The 20,863-nt window shown below is 43.9% G+C and overlaps 3 pseudogenes; all 3 read right to left on the bottom strand.

Annotated features, from left to right (window-relative positions):
• Nucleotides 1–20,863, bottom strand: part of LOC142091706 (von Willebrand factor A domain-containing protein 5A-like) — a 521,312-nt pseudogene that overhangs the window by 25,413 nt on the left and 475,036 nt on the right.
• The window catches only part of LOC142091600 (epimerase family protein SDR39U1-like), a 334,998-nt pseudogene that overhangs the window by 18,046 nt on the left and 296,089 nt on the right, over nucleotides 1–20,863 (bottom strand).
• On the bottom strand, nucleotides 7,052–16,955 carry LOC142091677 (olfactory receptor 6F1-like; annotated as a pseudogene).

Raw genomic sequence — 20,863 nt, 5'->3', positions numbered from 1 at the left:
CTAGCTTGTTTTTAGCATTGGCTCTGCTTTGGGCAATGGAGTGATGCTTGTAATAATGTTGATACATTTCTGTAATGAGTAAATAAAAATAACTAGTTATTATTTTGTGTAGACTGAATTATCTATGACCCTGGAATAAAAAAGAAATGAAGAGGAGTGTATTTGGTTTATGTGGCAAGGTTTTGGTAGCACAGGGGCTGCAGGGTGGCCTTTGTGAGAAGAGACCAGGGGCTGCCCCCATGTCAGACAGAGCCAGTTTCAGCCAGCTCCAAAACAGACGCACCACTGCCCAAACCTGCGCCCATCAGTGAAGCTGGTGGCACCTCTGTGATGACATATTTAAGAAAGGGTAAAAACACTGCGCAGCAGCTGTGTGTGAGAGGGGTGAGAAAAATGTGAAAGAAACAGCCCTGCAGACAGGAAAGGTCAGTGAAGAATGAGGGAGAGGAGGTGCTCCAGGCACTGGGGCAGAGATTCCCCTGCAGACCATGGAGAAGCCCATGGTGAAACGTGTTGTCCCCCTGCGGCCCGTGGAGGACCACGGTGGAGCAGATACCCACACTGCAGGCCATGGAACCACCATTGGTCAATTACTGTTCACTAAAGAAATGCAGCCTTGTAGAACCAATTTTAGACGTGGCAAAGGGAACAACGAACAAGTATCCCACATGTGTAAAACACATAACACGGATTTACAACCAGAGAATAAAAAGCAACACACAGTGTTAGCAAATACAAAAATATCCCCCGGTGCATTCAAGCTTGAGGAGGGCAAAAGCCAGCATCAAAGTCACTCTTATCCTGGAAAAAGTCTCAGGACACAAGTGACTCCCCTTGCTTACGTCTGTGTGCTGCTACTGAGAAGAAACTTTTGGCTTTTTGCTACAAGAATCTGTGCAAAATCTCCACCTGGTTGTGAGAGATGTTGTCAACCTGGGCAGGTGATTGCAGAAGAGGGATTCGTCTTCCATGCCATGTCCCTCTGCGCGTGCAATCTGATGCTTTCAGCCCCTTTGAGTGTAGTGATGGAAGCTGAAGGGAGCAGCAGGGTGCAGCTGCAGCCTTCACCACATTCACACTGAGCTGCATTGCTCTCCGCCATCCCTCAGTCCTCTGCTGCGGCTTTGCTCTGGGTGTGGGATGCTCCTTTGGCCTAGCAGCCCGCTGCCAGGACAAGAGGCAATGGGCACAAACTGAAACACAGGAGACTCCATCTGAACATAAGAAAACACTTGGGTTTTGTTTTGGTTTTGGTTTTTACTATGAGGGTGGTAAACACTGGAGCAGGTTGACCAGAGAGCTTCTATCCTTGGAGTTCTTCAAAACCCAACTGGACACAGTCCTGGGCAACCTGCTCTAGCTGACCCTGCTTTGAGCACAGAGGTTGGACTAGACCATCTCCAGAGGTCCCTTCCAGCTTCAAGTATTCTGTGATTCTGTTAGTGCAATCATCTATCATATTCTTCATATCTGCTATCTTACATCTCTTGAATTACACATGTTCACTCTGGTGGGTCAGTGCTCAGTCATGGCTCAGCTTCAGACATACCTTCCTACCCCAGATGCTTATCCTTGTTAACATCCAAAGCAGTATCTTTTCGTTTGCTGCCACTGCTGTGACCTTTCATATCATTCAGCTGCAAGGCTTCCAATGATCCTGGGAAATGGAGGGGACTCCAGATTATTAACTTTATGAAGATTTCTTTATTTTCCGAGCTGCTCAAATGCAGCATAGTTGGGACCTTACATTTCTTTAAAGATCTCTGTAGAAGACACAAGGATTTCTGTAGCGTCTTGAGATAGGGTCATGAAACCACTCCTTTCCATGACCAAAATGCATCCCTGTCTACTATCCTCATCTTGTCCATGCCTGGACTGAGGCTTAAAAGTAATGAGAAGCAATGAAAGTAATCTCATGTGACTTTGGACAGGCTTGGTGGTCAGTGACAAAACGTGGATGCTCAGTCTGGGCTGATGAATCCTTTCTGAGATGTCCACAGCAGAGCTAATCTCACAAAATTTAGGTGACTACAAAGTAAATGCATAGACCTGAGTGAGTCCCCTGTCTCTGGAGAGCAATAGATATGATTCACCCCACCCTGAGGTTAACATTTAAAGTAGGGCACTCCAGCTTCTCCTCTGGAAGTGTCTATTTTTCTACATTGTCTACTAAGAGAGGTGAAAGTGACTCCGTCAGATAATCTCAGCTTTGCTGGACAAAACAAAATAGTCCTGTATTTCTGAGACATTTGAAATATAGAAGAAACACTTCCAAGGACTGATTAATCTCATTCTAACGGAAATGACTAGGGTTAGATGAAATGCTGTCTTGAGATCTTTCCCTCACCATAAGGGAGTCAGACAAGTTACTCAGGCTTAGATATCCGTGTTTAGTAGTCTAAATTTAGGGATGAAATACACCCTAAATCTCTTTGTTTATAGGCATGTGGGATCTGGATTTGTTATTCACCAGGAGAGTGAGCATGGTTTAAAACTGTTGCCCCTTGTCCTGTCACTACAGACCCTGTTAAAGAGTCTTTCTGTCTTGCTTGTAGCCCCCTGTGTATAGTGAAAGGCCGCAGTAAGGTCTCCCCAGAGCCTTCCCTTCTCCAGGCTGAACAACCCCAAATCCCTCAGTCTTTCATCTTAGGACAAGTGTTCCAGCCCTCACAGCATTTCATAGAATCATTAAGGTTGGAAGAGACCTCTAAGATCATCGAGTCCAATCATCAAACCAACACCACCATGCCCACTAAACCATGTCCCTAAGCCCCTCATCTACGTGTCCTTTGAATACTTCCAGGGATGGTGACTCAGCCCCTTCCCTGGGCAGCCTGTTCCAAGGCTTGACCACTCTTTCAGTAAAGAAATTTTTCCTAATGTCCAATCTAAACCTCCCTTGGCGCAACTTGAGGCCATTTCCTCTCGTCCTATCACTTGTTACTTGGGAGAAGAGACCAGCACCCACCTCGCTACAACCTCCTTTCAGGTAGCTGTAGAGCACGATGAGGTCTCCCCTCAGCCTCCTCTTCTCCAGACTAAACAACCCCAGTTCCCTCAGCCGCTCCTCATAAGACTTGTGCTCCAGGCCCTTCACCAGCTTCGTTGCCCTCCTCTGGACACGCTCCAGCACCTCCATGTCCTTCTTGTAGTGAGGGACCCAAAACTGAACACAGTATTCAAGGTGCAGCCTCACCAGTGCCCAGTACAGGGGCACGATCACCTCCCTGCTCCTGCTGGCCACAATATTGCTGACACAGGCCAGGAAGCCATTGGTCTTCTTGGCCACCTGGGCACACTGCCGGCTCATGTTCAGCTGCTGTCAACCAGCACCCCCAGGTCCTTTTCCTCTGGGCAGCTTTCCAGCCACTCTTCCCCAAGCCTGTAGCATTGCCTGGGGTTGTTGTGGCCGAAGTGCAGGACCCGGCACGTGGCCTTGTTGAACCTCATACAATTGGGCTCAGCCCATCGATCCAGCCTGTCCAGGTCCCTCTGCAGAGCCTTCCTACCCTCGAGCAGATCAACACTCCCGGCCAACTTGGTGTCATCTGGAAACTAAATGAGGGAGCACTCGATCCCCTCATCCAGATCGTTGATAAAGGTATTGAACAGGACTGGCCGCAGTACTGAGCTCTGGGGAACACCGCTCGTGACCGGCCGCCAACTGGATTTAACTCCGTTCACCACAACTCTCTGGGCTAGGCCATGGAGCCAGTTTTTTACCAAGCAAAGAGTGTACCAGTCTAAGCCGTGAGCCGCCAGCTTCTCGAGGAGAATGCCGTGGGAGACAGTGTCAAAGGCTTTACTGAAGTCCAGGTAGACCACATCCACTGCCCTTCCCTCATCCACGAGGTGGGTCACCTGGTCATAGAAGGAGATCAGGTTGGTCAGGCAGGACCTGCCTTCCATGAACCCATGCTGGCTGGGCCTGATCCCCTGGTTGTCCCGGACATGGCTTGTGAGCGCCCTCAAGACCAACTGCTCCATAACCTTCCCGGCACCGAGGTCAGGCTGACTGGCCTGTAGTTCCCCAGATCCTCCTTCCGGCCCTTCTTGTAGATGGGCATCACATTGGCAAGCCTCCTGTCATCCGGGACCTCCCCAGTTAACCAGGACTGCTGGTAAATGATGGAGAGTGGCTTGGCAAGCTCCTCCGCCAGCTCCCTCAGTACCATCGGGTGGATCCCATCCAGCCCCATAGACTTGTGAGTGTCCAGGTGGCGTAGCAGGTCGTTAACTGCTTCCTCTTGGATTATGGGGGGTTTATCCTGCTCGCTGTCCCTGTCTTCCAGCTCAGGGGACTGAATACCCTGAGGATAACTGGTCTGACTATTAAAGACTGAGGCAAAGAAGGCGTTAAGTACCTCAGCCTTATCCTTGTCCTCGGTGGCAACGTTCCCCCCTGCATCCAACAGAGGATGGAGATCTCCTTGGCTCTCTTTTTGTCATTAATATATTTGTAAAAACACTTTTTGTTGTTTCTTATGACAGTGGCCAGGTTGCGTTCTATTGTCTTACCAAAGAAGCAACCAACCCCTGGACTACACTAGTAAATCTCAAGGCACAGAATGCATTTTGCCAGCAGAAATGTGTGCATATATGGGGACAGAGGAGGGAAGCACCTTTTCCACTGTACACACATGGACCTGGTCAACAGATCACAGCACATAGAGAAAGACACATCATCAAAGCAAGAGCAGCACTTACAGGCCTGTTGTGAGACGTTCATTTGTTCTCCTGACTTAATTCCAGGGCCTAATTCTCACATTCAGCACCTTTGCTTGCAGTGTTCTGGAGGTCTCTTGGGGAAGGACTTGAGGATGTCTCCAGCAGTTTCTTCTTCAACAACAGGGAATACATAGAATGTGGTTGCAGGGTGCAAAGGCTCATATTTATTCATTAGTTCTTTGCATTTCCTTGCGATCCCTTTTGCAGAGATGTTGCTGTCACTTTTTAAGTTAGATGCCCTCACCCCCACCCCACCAAGTGTGCTATGGGATTTCTCTCTTCTTTCTTCAGAAATCTCTACTGGAGAGACAGAAGCACACCTATACTAGGACTTCCCTCGCCCCTTTTACAGGTGATGTGGTGAATCAAACACTGAATGTTCCATTTCTTTTACTGTGGTGCAGTCAGTTAATCAGTAGGAGTTCAGCTTCCCTTACTGGGACATCTTAAATTACTTGGTATCTATTTTTGGGTTTCTGACCTGAACAGAGAAGTGAAAATAGTGGGAGATGGAGCCACAGATGATTTTAAGTTATAGAGGAAAGGAAGAAAGAAAAAGAGAGAGAGAGGAAGGAAGGAAGGGAGCGAGGAAGGAAACAAGGAAACAAGGAGATTGGTTGTAGTGTGAGATGGGGGCAGAAAGCCAGGCCTGCACCAATATGTGAACATGTGATGGTGCCGAGGCTCCGGTACTGGACGGAGTAGGTCATGGGTAGGCTAGGAGTGATGTTCTTTGTCACTGAGGCCTAGCAGTTAATGGCTGCTCACTGTTGCCTCTCCTGTCTTTCCTTCTGCCCCTCCCTAACATTTTGTCTACCAGGAACTGTATGACAGAGAGGACCACCTAAAAGCTGGGGTGCTATTGCACTTCTCTTACCTCATCTCTGACGTAGATTTGATACAAGACCTGTTCATTCTGTTCCCATGACTTACTGAATTTCTGAATAATTACCCACACTGAGATAACTGCTGAAGTCTGTTTCCTGCTTATCTTCCATTGTAGTAGCTCATGATGAGATCAATTTACACGAAAAGTCATGTGGTTCTGCTGTTACCCTTAATCCATTGAGCAGCTTGCCTGTTCTCCCACAGATTTTCTGGTCTTGGTGAGTCAGCACCAGTTCTTTGAGTGGTTGTAGAATCACAGGCAGTCAAAATGAGTTTTCCATAATTCTTCATAGAACTGCAGTTACTAAATGGACAGTCGAACATTTCATTTTATGGCAAGTGTGCTAGTGTGTAAGCACATAATGACAGACAATGTTTTGTCTTTAATAATTGCTTCTTCAAACAAGTGTGTTTTACTAACCATGTCATATGGATCATGAAGATGAGATCCTTTTAATGAGCACAGAACAAGGCAGGGTTTTTAACATTTCCTTTAAAAACACTTAAAATTTTGCAGGTAAGAGGCTGTCATTGCAGATATCGGAACTGACGTAGGGAAAAAAACAACCAACCAAATGAATGAAAAGAACTGAGAGAGGAGAAGAAAGAGAGAGAGAGAGAGGAAGCAAGTCATAGAAGACACATGCAAGCCATCCACAGAAATAGTCTCTGGCTGATAAAAACTCCTCGAAAATAACAAAGAACGTTTGCAATAATAGCAGGTGGCATAACCCAATGCTATGACAGGGATCTTTCTAACGATTCTGCAACATAGAAGATCATGTTCCTGTGCCCAGGGCTACTCCCTGGCACTGTTTAGTTACATAGCATGGGTATATCCTTAGAAGCCCAAGGAAATTTTAAATGAAGGCTATATGTTCTATGCCCAAGTAGAACCAATCCCCATATCTGGAATAAAAGTGAATATGAAGGCCCGCATGTAACCTTTGTAGAAACATCAAAGCAGACACATCAAAATTAGCATCTTGGTCATGTGGATCATCCAAGGGTTCACCTCTAAGATGAATGAACTCTTAAGTCTCAGATGGGTTTTTGGAGGTGCCTGTCACTTACTTACAGCTATTAAAGGAGACTCAGAGGGTGAAATTCCTCATGCAGATTTCTGAAATTGGTGGAACAAATAATAATTCCAAGGGCGTATCTATACATTTTCACACCTAATTCTCAGAGAACCAGACAACAGTGGTTTGTGTGATGTCCACATTTTACAAATGCAGGAAGTGGAGGTGCAAAGCAAGAAAGTCTATGATACAGCTGGCGATGAAATCCATGACTCCCAGGTCCACACTTTGTCCACATAATTTTCTGTAATATGTGCTCCAACCTCACTCATATCTCCAAGATAAAGTCAGTGTTTAAAGTAACAAAAAAAATCCCCGAAACATAGTATCATCTTTTGAGTGACAATCCCAGTTCAAGCCCAGGACTTGAACTGCACTGTTCTCTTAAAAGCTTTTTTCATCTCTTTGTTCCTCAGAGAATAAATGAAAGGATTCAGCAAAGGTGTGACAATAGTGTTAAGTACATGGACAATTTTAGTCAAATTTACGTTGTCCTTTAGGGAATGTCTGATGTGGTGAAATATGGTAGAACCATACCAAATAATCACAACAGTGAGATGGGAGGAGCAAGTGGAAAAGGCCCTTTGTTGGTCTATAGCTGATGGGATTCTCAGTATGGTAGAGATGATGTAAATATAGGAGAGCAGGGTTACTATGCATGAGCCAAGGATGACAATGACTGAGATTATGAAGGCCACTAACTCAAAGAGGCTGGTGTCTGTGCAAGAGAGAATGATCAATGGGCCTACGTCACAAAAAAAGTGATTAATAACATTAGGGCCACAAAAAGAAAATGTGCTAATCATATATATAGGTACAGTTACAGATGAGAAACCACAAAGCCATGATCCAAAGACAAGTTGAGTTAAAAGGGTGCGAGTCATGATGGAGTTATAATGTAAGGGGAAACAGATTGCCAAACAACGGTCATATGCCATGGCAGCCAGGAGAAAATACTCTGTGCAGCCCAAAGAGAAAACAAAATACATCTGTAGAAGGCAACTGGCAAAGGAAATGGTTGGGTCTCCACCCGAGAGGACTACTAGAGCTTTGGGGACACAAGCTGTGGTGTATCAGATCTCCAGGAAGGAGAGGTTGCAGAGGAAAAAGTACATGGGGGTATGAAGTTGTGGATTGCTTCTCACTAAGACCATGATGGAAAAGTTTCCCAAGAGTGCCAAGATGTACATGACGGAAAAAAGCATGAACAAAAACATTTTCAGGTACTGATGGCCAGGAAAACCCAGGAGGATGAATACATGTGTGCCACTATGGTTTCCTCTCTGAACATCAGACGAAAGACTCATCTAAGTAACAAAAGACAATAAAGAACAGAGCTTTGTTCACTGCATTGCTACTTATTTTCTGCCTTACATACCAGAATTCATCACCCAGATTGCTCAAAAATATACCGAAAAAAATATTCCTTATAATGTGCAAGGAAAGTCAAGCTTTTTAATTTTTTTCTTTTTTTTCATTTTTTCTTTTTTGCTTTTTAAACTATTCCAAGGAAAAGTTTTTCCCTCTCATAAATAGACTGTTATGAGCATGGCCACCAATACTCACAGTACTAAAAAGGAAGAGAATTCCAAAAGAAATGAAGGGTCCATCCCATCACTTCATTCTTTGAGTCAATTAACTTGATACGCATTTTAGAAGTCTGATTTTTGAAAAATGCTCAATATTTTAACCGGGATTCATCTGCATCCACTTTAGACTTTTGAAAATAAGGCATCTGATGTTTTATTCAGTTGCCTATACATAGATAACTTTTTTTTCCCCTGACATAATTTTAAGTCTGGCATATTTCAATATGACATAGAAAACAAGCAAGATCTGTATGTTTCTGACAGATGGAGGCCAGGCTGGACAGATGAATCCCAGCTTGTGTCCTTGGACAGGCAAAACAAGGAATGATGGCAGAAAGATTGACATCTAGAAATCAACTGAGTGGAGAATTGTATGATAATGAAGTATATACAGAGGAGGGAAGAAGAAAGAGAGGCACTGCAGGATATACAGGATGGATGAACAGTTATATAGACAGAATAGACACATAAGCTCAGAAGTAAATGGAGAACAGATAGCAAAGAATAAAGATGGGTGTAATGCACACACACACGCACACAAAACCTTGCATCAGGACTAAGAGATAAATAGAAGGGTAAAGAGGTAGTATATACACATAAAATCAGAATAATTCAGATTGGAAGAGATCTCAGGAGGACCTCCTGCTTGAAGAAGGGTCAGCTACAATTTCAGGGCTTTACATGCCCAGGGATGGATAAAGGAAGAGAAAAATGAACATATATACAGTGTCAGAGAGACAAAACAGAGGCAAACAGAATTAGAATTTAGCTTTCACTTTCATAGTATTACAAAGCTCTACATCATGGTGAGAGACAATGATAAGTGCCAAACCAGTATTTTTCTTTCGAAATCACAAATATCTCTGTGAAAAAGCAGAGCATTTCTGAAGCCTGCTTTTCAGCCACTTACCTTGGGAGAAAAAGCATGACTCTAGCATAGCTCCAAGGTACAAATATTTTCTGGACTGGCCACTCCCCAAGGAATTAAAGACCCTAGGGTTTTCACAGTTGCTGTGAAAACATGCAATTACTGCTCAATTAAGAAAAATATTTCCACTGAACTTTGAATCATGAAAGTAAATTTGATTTTGTACATTGTTTTGCTCTTGTATCCCATAATCAGAGAGTTGTTGAATGTCCAGATGAACCTTTCACTAACTTTTATAAGGGACTAAAATATCATTTCAGGACATTTTCAATAAAAATTCAAAATATATTTTTGGTACAGAGAAAAAAAAAAGAAAGACAAAATAAACTCTAGCATTGTACCTAAGTAGAACATATATTCAAAAATAGTGCTGACCAAATTAAATTTAATATTTATCTTCAAGGTTTATCATTATTTCTACTTTAAGTTCTGATTTGCAGCAAATATGACTAAAGCAATAATCAGTATGTGATCTTTTATAAATGTATACAGTTGACCTCGATTCGTTATGTGAGGGTTTAAATTATTCTCACCTATTTTTAACCATCTAAAACTTGCTTGCTCATATCTGATACGTGGTTCTCTAGAATTACTGGAAAAAACAGGAGCTTTGAGAACATGTTTCATTTGACCTCTTTAGAAATTTACCTTGGTAGTTAATCCTTCTCCAGAACAATCTGGGGAACTACTTCATTGATTAACAGTGGAGCCAATCCCTACCATGATATGTCTGACTTCCAGGTAGCAAAAATTAAATGGGATGAATCCCATCTGTGGTTTAAATTTTGAGCACTTGCTGAAGAAAACTGAGGTAAATACATTTCAGCTTGACTGAAAATAGTGTAATGTACCTAGCTGGTATTTTCTATCATGTAAAGGAGTTTGGTGCCTCTTTATCTTGGGCTCTTTTGAACATCACAACCTCCTCTGAAGACTTCTGTTGAACCAATGCAAAACACTTCTTAGGAAGAAGTGTCATCTATCCTTATTGTTAAAATCTTGATACCTTAAGTCCCATAAGCCCATAGTTTTTAGATGAAAGTTGCAAGTTTATTGAGCAATAAGACTTTCATCAGTTAAACATGTGCCTATCCGAGACTGAATCAAAGCTGTGTGAAATGGTCAGGCCCTCTAACTCCTGTCCTTGTGCAACTTGGTAAGGACAACATTCTGTGAGGTGAATGACCATCCAGATTGTAGAGGATCTGAATGTTTCAGAGGTTCTGTAGCTAGCTCCTTCCTTCCATTGCTTTGACTTTATTTCAGCATCTCAAGATGGACTGTCCTTTCCCTTATTCTCTTGCCTAGCTGTGAGGCCTGCTTTCTATTCTAGCACGTTCATTTTGGTTCCATTTGTAACATCAGTGGTTTTTTTATAGATATTATATACTGCTTAATATGTATTTCTTAATACTGAGGAAGCATCTACTAATTCATCAGCCAGATGTTTCAGTCCTTTATTTTGTCCACTTTGCAATGCACAAGTCATAGTATCATATCATGGATCAACTGTTGTTCACAGTCGATGCAGCTATTACATCCATTAATCTGAGGGATAGAGCTCTTTCTCTGCTAGAGCCCTCCGATAAAGTACTGACATAAATTTTGTTGACAGATGAAGTGTGAAGCTGCAATTTCCACTCTTTTTATCAATAACTGTATTTTTTCAGTATAGACCACCTAATATTTCCAAAGTGAAAACAAAGTTTTTACAAAATAATGGTATTTTTTCCTTCCTTTGCTGTTTGTTTAACATATTTTGAGTTCATTCACCTTCATAGTTCCATGAAATGCAGTCTGTAAAAAATAAGACAAATGGAAAAATGATTATGGTGGGAAAGGGAATTAATTCTTCTTTAATTATCTGAATAATTGCATTCATTTTCAATGGTTTTGATAATTTTTGAGCAATTAAACTTGAGTCACCAATGGTTTACTCAATACACAAGCACAAGGGAACCAATTCGTCTAACTAAAGAAAGGCATTCTCATATGGGCTCTCTAAAATCTGAATTTATGAATAATGTAGCTCAACAAACAAATCATCTTACCATTCCATCCTGGTTTTCTCATGGCTGGCTTTGCAAATGTTTAAGCCTTCAAACACTACAAATCACCTCAGGGCCATCTCCATCTGGACAACTCCTAATCCAATGACAATTTGGCACACTTACAGCAACCAAACTCCTCTATCCCAGATTGTGCCATAATCTTTACTAACCCAGACTGCTCTTGGATCTACTCAATGAGTGACAAAACATCTTCAGAAAACGGATGGTTTTGCCAGCTCTCTTAGCTTTACTCTTTCAAATGCTACTTTACCACTAAGAATTTTTAGTTATTTTCATTAATCACTTCAGTGATTGGTAACCCTAAGGGAGTATAGGTGACACACGAAATTGGATATCTAAAGAGTTAGTACAAATTGTCCATTAAATGGAAAGACTTCTGTTCCACTGTGTTGCAAATGAGTGGTTTAGAGGTCAAAGTTATTAGCAGAAAGTGATTTTAATAGAGATTTATAAAAACGCAACTTAACAGAGTTTGATGGCAACGTTCACTCTATCACTTACTACGTGGATGAAGTGTACAAAGGGAAATCATGTTATAATTGAGCTAGAATGTTTTGTACAGAGACCGAGGATGAAAAGGATAAGGAGGACCCTCCCAACGAGTCACGAGGTTCAGAGTAGACCCCTTTGCTTTCTAAACTCCTTCTCAGAGAGGAGTCTAGGTGAGTCTGGATCTACCCCTAGTCTCAGACTTGGACAACAGTTTATGTCGGGTAAAAAAGGGTAAGCGATTCTATGTGTTTAGCAGCAGTCTAAGGTTCATTCACAGTTTAAGGTAGATCATAAAATTTTGCAGCACTTAATCATCAACTAATTTAACATTTACAAAGTAAGTTAGCAGTCTACTACAATCATGACTTAATTACAAATTATGCTTACTATTAGTTCACACACACACACAGGGACAGAAATACATATATATAAATGTATAAAAAGTGCCTGTTAAAAATTCCCCTTGAGTTCAGTGACGAAATATTCACGTAAAATGTCTCGGCATTTCTCACCAGGTGAGAGGTGAGCCTCGAGGAGTGAAGAGTTTCAGCCCAGGTCCCATCAGATGACAGGCCTCCGAATATTGCAGACTCAAGAGTTCACGAACTCTGAGAAGCATTCCAGTTCGAGGGAGATTCTGGGCGCAGTGCGCTGCGGTCCAGGAGAGCTCAAAGAGCCTCACTTGGGACGATGTACGATCAGTACATTCCCCAACCTCAGCCATGCAAGAGTTCCTGATACGGTGAAGGGACGCTTCACCGCCTGACTTGTTACAGCAAGGCCAAGGTTTAACAGGAGTTTCTGAGATCGTGGAGCGGCCCAGGAGGGGGAGGGGAACGCACCACCACACTTTCAAAACATAAATACCTCTAAACAGAGATTTTTCTCATCTTATTTTACCTACTTTGAATCATTTATGTAAATGTGAGCTCCCCTTCCCATCAGTGGAGATACCCAGGCAGCTCAATAGGACTTCTCTTAGAAGTCTGTTTTATGATGAAGTGGATTTCGGTGAGTGAATTCACCACCTGTGTGTGATTCGGCAGCCACAGGAGTAATTTTAAAGAAGTTAGAGGCATTCAGGTGCGTAACCTGTATTTATATGTGTCAGTTCCTACTGAAATCATTGGTCATTTGGCTTCAAACAGGAAATTCTAAGTATCATTAGACTTCACAAAACAAATACCCTCATCAATCCACACCCAGTTCTACCAGCTGTAGAATTCCACTATAGTGAAAAACCACACTCCATCTTTTGCAAATTGTGATTAGCAATAATGCCATCTTGATCTCTTTTAGGACTGCATTGTAAAGCTTCACATTTACTGGAAGATGCATCCCTTGTTTATGAACTAGTCAAGGACTTTTCAGCTTCCATGCTCTTTCCTTTTGTATCCTTCATCCGTGTAGTAAGTGATAAGAGTGAACCTTGCCATCGAACTCTGTTGTCGCGCTTTTGTAAATTTCTGTTAAAATCACTTTCTGCTAACACCTTCGACAGTGATTCTATGAGCAGCCTCTCAACCACTCATTCACGACAGAAAGACGTGTGTTATCTCTTTTTGACACAGTTTTATTTGTTTGTTTAATTAATTAATATCTAGTAGGGAAAATATACAAGCAGGGAATACTACATTGTCTGTTTCTGTCAATAGATCTGTTCCACTGGCTGATTATTGACTCTTAAAGAAGTACAATGTAAAATGAGTTTCTTAGATGTTATTAGGACCAGGATTTTATATTAAGATCAGGAGCACAAGTAGTGTTTTCCTCGATCACTTCAGTGGCAAACAAAGAAGGACTGGTGGGAGATGTGGTGGTCGGAGGCCAGCTTGGGCTCAGCAACCATGAAATGGTAGAATTCTCGATACTTGGTGAAGTAAGGAGGGGGGCCAGCAAAACTGCTACCATGCACTTCCGGAGGGCGGACTTTGGGCTACTCAGAACACTGGTCGAGAGGGTCCCTTGGGAGACAGTCCTGAAGGGCAAAGGGGTCCAGGAAGGCTGGACGTTCTTCAAGAAGGAAGTCTTAAAGGCGCAGGAGCGGGCTGTCCCCATGTGCCGCAAGAAGAACGGGCGGGGAAGACGACCGGCCTGGCTGAACGGGGAGCTCTGGCTGGGACTCAGGAAAAAAAGGAGAGTTTATCACCTGTGGAAGAAGGGGCAGGCAACTCAAGAAGAGTACAGGGATCTCGTTAGGTCGTGCAGAGAGGAAATTAGAAAGGCAAAAGCCCGGCTTGAACTCAACCTGGCCACTGTCGTGAGAGACAACAAAAAATGCTTTTATAAGTATGTTAATGACAAAAGGAGAGCGAAGGAGAATCTCCATGCTTTATTGGATGCAGGGGGGAATGTTGCCACCAAGGACAAGGATAAGGCTGAGGTACTTAACGCCTTCTTTGCCACAGTCTTTAATAGTCAGACCAGTTATCCTCAGGGTACTCAGTCCCCTGAGCTGGAAGACAGGGATGGCGAGCAGGATAAACCCCCCATAATCCAAGAGGAAGCAGTTAACGACCTGCTACGCCACCTGGACACTCACAAGTCTATGGGGCTGGATGGGATCCACCCGATGGTATTGAGGGAGCTGGCGGAGGAGCTTGCCAAGCCACTCTCCGTCATTTACCAGCAGTCCTGGTTAACTGGGGAGGTCCCGGATGACAGGAGGCTTGCCAATGTGACGCCCATCTACAAGAAGGGCCGGAAGGAGGATCTGGGGAACTACAGGCTGGTCAGCCTGACCTGGTGCAGGGGAAGATCATGGAGCAGTTCGTCTTGAGGGCGCTCACAAACCACGTGCGGGACAACCAGGGGATCAGGCCCAGCCAGCACGGGTTCATGGAAGGCAGGTCCTGCTTGACCAAACTGATCTCCTTCTATGACCAGGTGACCCACCTAGTGGATGAGGGAAAGGCAGTGGATGTGGTCTACCTGGACTTCAGTAAAGCCTTTGACACTGTCTCTCACGGCATTCTCCTCGAGAAGCTGGCGGCTCACGGCTTAGACAGGTACACTCTTTGCTGGGTAAAAAACTGGCTGGACGGCCTAGCCCAGAGAGTTGTGGTGAACGGAGTTAAATCCAGTTGGCGGCCGATCACGAGCGGTGTTCCCCAGAGCTCAGTACCGGGGCTGGTCCTGTTCAATGTCTTTGTCAACGATCTGGACGAGGGGATCGAGTGCTCCCTCAGTCAGTTTGCAGACGACACCAAGCTGGGCGGGAGTGTTGATCTGCTCGAGGGTAGGAAGTGTCTGCAGAGGGACCTGGCCAGGCTGGATCGATGGGCTGAGGCCAATTGTATGAGGTTCAACAAGGCCAAGTGCCGGGTCCTGCACTTCGGCCACAACAACCCCATGCAACGCTACAGGCTTGGGGAAGAGTGGCTGGAAAGCTGCTTGTAGGAAAAGGACCTGGGGGTGCTGGTTGACAGCAGCTGAACATGAGCCGGCCGTGTGCCCAGGTGGCTGAGAAGGCCAACAGCATCCTGGCCTGTATCAGAAATAGTGTGGCCAGCAGGAGTAGGGAGGTGATCGTGCCCCTGTACTGGGCACTGGTGAGGCCGCACCTTGAATACTGTGTTCAGTGTTGGGCCCTTCACTACAAGAAGGACATGGAGGTGCTGGAGCGTGTCCAGAGGAGGGCAACGAAGCTGGTGAAGGGCCTGGAGCACAAGTCTTATGAGGAGCGGCTGAGGGAACTGGGGTTGTTTAGTCTGGAGAAGAGGAGGCTGAGGGGAGACCTCATCGCACTCTACAACTACCTGAAAGGAGGTTGCAGCAAGGTGGGTGTTGGTCTCTTCTCCCAAGTAACAAGCGATAGGACGAGAGGAAATGGCCTCAAGTTGCGCCAAGGGAGGTTTAGATTGGACATTAGGAGAAATTTCTTTACTGAAAGAGTGGTCAGGCCTTGGAGCAGGCTGCCCAGGGAGGGGGTTGAGTCACCATCCCTGGAGGTATTTAAAAGACGTGTAGATGAGGCATTTATGGACATGGTTTAGTGGGCATGGTGGTGTTGGGTTGACGGTTGGACTCAATGATCTTAGAGGTCTTTTCCAACCTAATGATTCTATGATTCTCTGATTCCATGATTTACACGCTTGTGAGAGGGAAGAGTGTTAATCTAACGTAAAACAGACGTCAGCAATGTGTGCATGTATATCTGTACTAGCCTGCCTAGACCATGAACATGGGCAGTTCATGAAAATAAACAGTCATTTGTAGAATGTGCATCATTGGACAGTTCAAACATAGTCCTCATGCAATCAGATCATTATGCCCTAGAAGTGCTTGTTTCTCCCCACCGATTGTGAAAGTTTAGACAGTTTGCTCAAGTATAGGCATCTGTATATGGGCAGATTAATTTCACTTCATTCCCAGTGTACAAAATGGAAGAGAAACTCTTATTTTTACCACAGTAAACCCATGAACCTGTCCTGTCTGAGACATAAGTAGAGAACAGTTCAATACATTCTTTGGTCGATACATTCTGTGTGTGTTGACAGATGACTCATGGCTGAAAAAAAAAAGAGAGAAGCAATCTGTGGTAGAAGAATTCATTCTTCTGGGCTTCCCTGGCAACCAGTGTTTGCAGATCACCCTCCTTCCACTCTTTTCTCTAACATACATACTAACAGTATTGGTAAATATGGCCATCATAGTGCTAGTGTGGGTCTGTCCATTCCTGCAGACTCCAATGCACTGCTTCCTTGGCAGCCTCTCCTTTCTGGAGATCTGGTACACTACAGCTTGTGTGCCCAAAGAGTGTTCCTTGGAAAGAGTCAAACCATCTCCTTGGTCAGCTGCACCTTATAGATATACTTCATCTTCTCCTTGGGCTATCTGGAATGTGCTGTCTTGGCTGTCATGCTTATGGTCGCTATCTGGCCATATGCTACCCTTTACACTATGGTGTCCTCACGTGCAACCCCTTGTGCACACAGCTGGCCATTGGCTCCTGGATGTTCAGTTTCCTGGATGTCACTATCCCAGCCTCTCTAATCTCCACCTCATTCTTCTGCGGCCCCAACATCATCAACCCTTTTTCTTTTGGTGACACAGATTCATGGATTTCTTTCTCCAGGTCTGACACTCCTTTTGTTGAAATGGCATGTCTTGTCACCCTCTGCACGTCTATACTTGCCTCTTTAGTGAGAACATTCATATCGTACATGTATATCATTTCCGCTATCTTGGGGATCCCATGAGCCCAAGGTTGGCAAAAAGCTTTTTGTACATGCTCAGCTCATCTTACTGTTGTGATTTTGTGGTATGACTCCAACATCTTTCTGTACGTCAGGTGCTATCATGAGACTTCTCTGATTTGAACAAAACTGTGACTATTGTGACTCCCATCTTGAATTCTTTCATTTACACTCTCTAGGAACACAGGGGTGAAGAAAGCCTTGAGAAAAGCACTAGGCAGACATGACAATGCCTTAAACTGATTGCAGAGAAAAGTAGATGGAATCACCATAAACATAGAATGCAGTGTTTTACTGTATGCAGTCTTCAGTGGTTTTCCTCTTCCCTATCTTTAAATGTTGGAGCAGACATCTACCGCTGAGCTAACTACTCAGGTTCTCTTTACAGTCACTGCAAAGAAAGACCATTACTGTGTGTAGTTAATCAGGCATGGTTTAGATGTTATGTCTATGACATGTGTCAGTCAAATGATGTCCTAGAAGTTCTTTTCCTTTCTGCTGCCTATGAGGAGATTTTAACTCAGCTGCAGAAGTCTGCCTATAGGTAGTTGCATTTGATCAGATTAATGCCATCCATGTAATATTCTCACCTAATTGACAAAATTCCCTGCAAGGCAAAATGTCTGCATCAACCTTGATGGATGAGAAAAGAAAGATTTCTTCTCTGCTAAGGTTTAGTAGTTAGTGTTCTGAAGTCCTGTCAAGTTTTCTTGGTCTTACAAGAATGTAAACATTGTTCATCTGATGAAGAAGAATCACATGCCTCACTTAGTCTGATGATTTAAAATATGTGTCATCTCCAGATACTACAATCAAAATGACAAAATTAATTGTTAGCTTGAAAGTATCACTTTTGCTTATGAAATCGATAGCCTGTTACAGAGTTTAAGTAGAAATTTGTTTTACTGAAATTTTGTGTCTTCCTAGGAAATGGGCTGACCAGTGTCTTGACTGCATGGAAGATGCAGAATTTATACATGAAAAGCAGGATTCATGTCATCTAATATTGGACAACTACAATGTACATATTTCTCAAGTCTTCTTTTGTAGGTAGTGAAGAGAGGTCCCTTCAGAGAGCTATTATTTTAATCCAAAAATTTGCATTTAAGAGAGGCCACATAACTAACTCTCTGCATGTTCTCATTTCTGTATAATGTCTCAAGATAGATTTAGATTTCTAAATCTGAAATTAGATGTAGAGTTAGGCAGATGAGTGTTACACTCAGTTTCATATGGAGTCACAACACAGTTAATAGTATAAATAGTTTTCACACAACCATAAGTCTTTCAGAATCCAAGGTCAAAACATTACAAAATGTTTCCATGCTATTTTACTGTTTCTTTCTGTGTGCCCCCCTCCCGCTTCCCTTCCGCGGAATTGTGCGACATGTACTTTTTAAAGATGTAAAAAAGAGCAAAAGAGAACTGAGAATAAACATTTAAAAAAACCCCAACCCTCTGTCATTGTCCCCCTGCTGGATGAGCCTTATAATGCTTGTCTATTGCATTTTGAAAAAGAAGAGCACAGAACAAGACACAAGTATATGTCTGACAAGTATATGTCAGATAAATAAAATGGATTAACATTGTTACAGTCTGTTTCAGAGAAGGAGATCACAAGAATTATATTACTTATGATGTAGAGAGTATTTTTTTCTCCGCATGTAGTATGTAACCCACTTTTTCAACATACTTCATATGTTGGACCACCATTGTCTTAGTGTCTTCTGAAGAAAACCTACTGAAAATAATGGTACCCTGCATAAATTCTGTTCATCATATATCACAAACTAGTTCTCTGCAGTCTTTGCAGATTACTGTTGGAGTCCATGCGTCAGTCTGTCATTCGTTAGCATAGAGTGGGCACACCCCCTGCATAACACTTACCTCCGATATCTCTGGGGAAAAAAAGGAGGTATGTTCCGTCTGTAACAGGAGTTCAGATTATTAGTTCATGCAGAGTCACGTTTCAGTGCCTGGATATAGGCATCTTAATCCCAAACCGAATTCCAGACAGATGTGATACTGCTGTAATTCAGACACAAACAAACAAGCGAGAGCTGGGTTTGCATTTGTTCCTGTCTGAATTGCCCCCCATAGTCATACCTCTGCACCGCAGCCTGCCAGAACACAACCTGATAATATGATGCTTCTAAGGGTAGGTGGGAGGTGAGAGCATCTGCTTCATTAGGGTTATCTGATCAAGGACCTTTTCAATGCAAAAGGCGACAATAAGTAGCAGGAGAAGAGATAAACAAGAAGACAGAGACACAACCCTGGTGGACAAGAGATAATGGAGACAATAGCAGAGACCGCAAGTCGCCAGCAGCTAATTAACGGGCCATTAAGAAACTCCAGGCACAGCTTTGGAGAGGCCCCCATGGACTTTTAGCGCATCAAGCTGGACCAGCCAGCGCGTAAGGGACCGTGGGGTGGGATCAGAGGCCAGGATCCAGTCGGGGTACCAGGCAGGCAGAGGTGCCGTGCTGATGCTTGGGGGATCCGCGAGTGTGCGTGTGCTTGTGAACCCAGCGAATGTCACCTGTGTGCCTGCACTAGTGACCTCCTGTCTCTGCCAGCCCCGGAGGAGGAGGAGACAGGGCTGCCTGTGCTTGCGTGTGGTGTGGGTCCTGTGTGTGGCTGCTTTTGGCAGCAGAGCCTTGGCTGTGGCAGTCTGTGTGACTGGCCGTGTCAGCCTCCTCTGCGTGTGTCTGTCTGGGCATGTCCGTGTGTCTCCGGGATAGGTGCTCGCCTTCGCCTCTGGTTGAACCTGCAGAGGGGAAAGTGGTGGCTGCGTCCCTCAGAGTGGTCAGAGATCCCGGGTCCCTGGGAACTGGCCTGGGCTGCTGGAGGCGGCGGCCACTCCTAATACCCCTTTACAACCTCTGCACTCATCTTGACTGCAGACCATTGCACATCAAGGAGTTAGCGCTGTGCTACGTGGCACATCCAGTGTGGTCTTCAGGTGCGTGTTGTGCTGCAGAAATCCCCTGGCTGCAGGATAAACTCAGCAGCTCATTTTAACGGAGGAGCCTGTGGGCAGCTCCCACTTGTACGGGCGCTTACACCACCTCCGTGGCCTTGCCTTTATCTAACAGAGCAGCAAGAAGTTCTCGTGTGAAAATCCTTTCTGTTGGTCAGTAGAAATGATGGATATAATTGTCATCTTTGTAAAAAATCCTATACTAACGCAAATGGCCAAAATGGAGTAGCCCTCCCATTGACGGGACGTACATGGCGTGCTGCGTATTGATCAGACGCCCATTTGATGCTTCACAACCTGGGGCTCCTGGTATCTGAAGTGATGCAGCTTTATCTATACTATCCTCTCCTCTCTAGTGTTAGCTCTAATAAGTAGCCTTTTAAATGATACTTGACACAGTCTGTGTGTCCGTCTTACTGGGATCATGATGACCTAGCAACTCCTGGTGCAAAACACCCTCCTATGCTTCTCCCAGCTTAATGACTAATTTCACATCCACTGTCTTAGTGTAGCAAAGAAAATGAGAAGCGTGAAGAGGTAAACTAGGATCCCATGAATCCTCCAGATGGGTACATACCACAACCAGAGGAAAAAAGGAAAAATAAATGAAGTTTTAACCTTCCTTTTAAAAATGATAGGTCTCAAACCAACTTCCCTATGATCACCCATTTCCTTAACACTCAAGTAGCTTCTTCCATTTCACAATTAACCTTTTAGTTGCACAAAAAGGGATATTGTTTTCATCTGCTCTCAATTCAGCAGCCTAAGATATAGATATGTTTACCTAAACTTATTGTTTTGACTTCACACACAAACAGCATACAGCAATGGAGATGTCTAAGTGATAGTTTGCCTCTTACTACAGCAGAAATCTAGTTTAGAACATGTAAACTCTGTTTTTAC

Source organism: Calonectris borealis, chromosome 22 (assembly GCF_964195595.1).
Source record: "Calonectris borealis chromosome 22, bCalBor7.hap1.2, whole genome shotgun sequence".
Lineage (NCBI taxonomy): Eukaryota > Metazoa > Chordata > Aves > Procellariiformes > Procellariidae > Calonectris > Calonectris borealis.
Note: the sequence above shows the minus strand (reverse complement) of the source record. Positions and strands in the feature narration are given on the sequence as shown.